We start from the raw sequence: 3689 nt of genomic DNA, 5'->3' as shown, positions 1-3689 counted from the left end.
TACATGATCGATACAAGCATCATGCATGTGATATATTATCATAATCTATTTCCGTGCTTACGATTATAATAACCGTCGACAACATACGATATAATTTTTTATTGACATATTGACATCAGTTTGAAGTAATTTTAATGGGTTTTTTTTCTATCTTTATCTTTTCATATCAGTGATGGTCACATTAATATCTCTGTATACAGTATATTGTGTATGGTCTTGCACGAGGAGCATATCTTGGACGAAACATTTTTACTCCAACTCCCGAGGGTGATACTTTTAATTATAATGAAGTCCTTCATTCTTCCAAAGTTTTTCTATTCTGTTCTTAAAAGTATTTATATTTAGAGCGGATACAAGGTCCACCGGAAGATTGTTCCAGGTTTTAACAGTACAAAATGCGAAATTGTTTCTCCTCAGGGATGTTGTTGACTGATATGGGAACATTATTTTTGAGTTTCCTCTTATACATGTATAATATTTACTCAATATTTTGCTCCTATAATGTATTGTGTAACGTGTGCAAATAATCTTACATTGATTTATCCATTAAATGATTTTAAACAATCTTAGTATTAATTAATTATTGGATACAAGATACAATTTTTTTTAACGTCGCATATTTTAAACAGTAAACATTTTCACTGTAGTGCTATTCCTGCGACAAACAAGGGATAAAAAATAAGAAATAACACGAATAAACAGCATGCAGGTACATTTAAAGCTAGTTAAGAAATAGCAAGCAAATATCACAGAATAATTGAACAACTAAAAAAATAAAGGTACATTTACAAAAGCAAAGGAGCACAGTAAACGTTGTTCTGTTACAGCATATGACTACATTGTACATGTACATGGCCTAGTCAATAAACCTACATACATGTGTCATGTATTACTGCATTTGCTTGTAAAATCCATTGTCATTTATCACGGGGGTAACCCGATACTCGCTATTTCGCTTACGTCAGAGTAATACCACGGAATTAGATTATCTAAGTCTGTGGCAATACTCGCTGTCTGGATTACGTCGGAGCAAAAAGTTAGTTTTGCGCCAAATACGGCTTACGGCAGAGACAAATTCTCCCACGATTGCGGGAAGAGTGTTGCGGTAAAATACAAGATTACGCGTAAGTATAATGATGTGATATGAGCAACACAATTGAAACAATGATAACACAAAAGCCTGTCATAGTAGATTTAATACTTTAATTATGAATATTCGGATTTAATACACAACAGCGAGTAGTACTCTGACGTTAGCGAAATAGCGAGTATCGGGATTACCCCGTGTTTATTATTAACACTGAAATGCGTTTCTACATGTGTACTCTAGTTTAACAAAATTACTTACCATCGGAGCTGCACTGCTTTAGCAATATTTATGATTAGTTCAATCCTGTTTCACGAAATACAGGATATTGAAGGAGTCCAGAGTGCGATATTGTTCGATTTTCGAAGAACGGTTTAATGATACATGTGTACTTCGGACCTTAGAATCTGTTTTAACGAGATTCTAGATTTTCGGTGTCCGGTTTAACAGATTTCTGTGGAAAGACAGTCAATTTGGTACAACGATATTCTAAATCATAGGAGTCTCACTGGATTGTCAGAGTTTGGTTTATAGCTTACTAAACTTATATGTTGGGATAAACAGGGTCTGGTTTAGTAGACTTATATGTTCGGATTGTCAGGGTCTGGTTTAGTAAACTTATATGTTGGGATAGTCAGGGTCTGGTTTAGTAGACTGATATGTTCGGATTGTCAGGGTCTGGTTTAGTAGACTTATATTTTGGGATAGTCAGGGTCTGGTTTATTGGACTTATGTGTTGGGATAGTCAGGGTCTGGTTTAGTAGACTTATATTTTGGGATAGTCAGGGTCTGGTTTATTGGACTTATATGTTGGGATAGTCTGGGTCTGGTTAATTGGACTTATATGTTGGGATAGTCAGGGTCTGGTTAAGTATACTTATATGTTGGGATAGTCAGGGTCTGGTTTAGTAGACTTATATGTTGGGATAGTCAGGGTCTGGTTTAGTAGACTTATATGTTGGGATAGTCAGGGTCTGGTTTAGAAGACTTATATGTTCGGATTATCAGAGTCTGGGTTAGTAGACTTATATGTTGGGATAATCAGGGTCTGGTTTAGTAGACTTATATGTTGGGATAGTCAGGGTCTGGTTTAGAAGACTTATATGTTGGGGTAGTCAGGGTCTGGTTTAGTATACTTATATGTTGGGATAGTCAGGGTCTGGTTTAGTAGACTTATATGTTCGGTTTGTTAGGGTCTCGTTTAGTAGACTTGTATGTTGGGATTGTCAGGGTCTGGTTTAGTAGACTTATATGTTGGGATAGTCAGAGTCTGGTTTAGTAGACTTATATGTTGGAATAGTCAGAGTCTGGTTTAGTAGACTTATATGCTGGGATAGTCAGGGTCTGGTTTAGTAGACTTATATAGTCGGATTGTCAGAGTCTGGTTTAGTAGACTTATATTTTGGGATAGTCAGGGTCTGGTTAAGTAGACTTATCTGTTGGGATAGTCAGGATCTGGTTTAGTAGACTCATATGTTGGGATAGTCAGGGTCTGGTTTAGTAGACTGATATATTCGGATTGTCAGAGTCTGGTTTAGTAGACTTATACGTTGGGATAGTCAGAGTCTGGTTTAGTAGACTTATATGCTGGGATAGTCAGGGTCTGGTTTAGTAGACTTATTTGTTGGGATAGTCAGGGTCTGGTTTAGTAGACTTATATATTCGGATTGTCAGAGGCTGGTTTAGGAGACTTATATGTTGGGATAGTCAGAGTCTGGTTTAGTAGGCTTATATGTTGGGATAGTCAGGGTCTGGTTTAGCAGACTTATATATTCGGATTGTCAGAGTCTGGCTTAGTAGACTTATATGTTGGGATAGTCAGAGTCCGGTTTAGCAGACTTATATGTTGGGATAGTCAGAGTCTGGGTTAGTAGACTTATATGTTGGGGTAGTCAGGGTCTGGTTTAGTAGACTTATATGTTGGGAAAGTCAGGGTCTGGTTTAGTAGACTTATATGTTCGGTTTGTTAGGGTCTCGTTTAGTAGACTTGTATGTTGGGGTTGTCAGGGTCTGGGTTAGTAGACTTATATGTTGGGATAGTCAGGGTCTTGTTTAGAAGACTTATATGTTGGGATAGTCAGGGTCTGGGTTAGTAGACTTATATGTTGGGATAGTCAGAGTCTGGGTTAGTAGACTTATATGTTGGGATAATCAGGGTCTGGTTTAGTAGACTTATATGTTGGGATAGTCAGAGTCTGATTTAGTAGACTTATATATTCGGATTGTCAGAGTCACGTGTAGCTACATGTAGTTTCTTAATGGTCCCAGTCTGGTTTAGCGATCGTTCAGTGTACGTTAAACTAATCGTGTGTTAATATCCCAAATAATCTCATGTTCGGGGTTCTGTTAGAGGTAAAATCATAAAATCAGATATTGCCATCCTTTCTAAAATTCACACATTCTATAAATACTCTGTGTGCTTTTTATCAAACAGAGCAGAGCATGGTACTGTTTGTTTGTTTGTTTTAAATATGTCTTGACGATATCTATTTGAGTAGACAAACAAAGTTACATGCTTAAATATGGTTACATGTATCAGCATAAAAAACTTAATTGGACCCCCCCCCCTCCGAAGCTCAATTGGACCCCCTCCCCGAAGCTC

This window comes from Mizuhopecten yessoensis, unplaced genomic scaffold (assembly GCF_002113885.1).
Source record: "Mizuhopecten yessoensis strain PY_sf001 unplaced genomic scaffold, ASM211388v2 scaffold11125, whole genome shotgun sequence".
NCBI classification, from domain to species: domain Eukaryota; kingdom Metazoa; phylum Mollusca; class Bivalvia; order Pectinida; family Pectinidae; genus Mizuhopecten; species Mizuhopecten yessoensis.
This window is presented reverse-complemented; position numbering follows the sequence as displayed.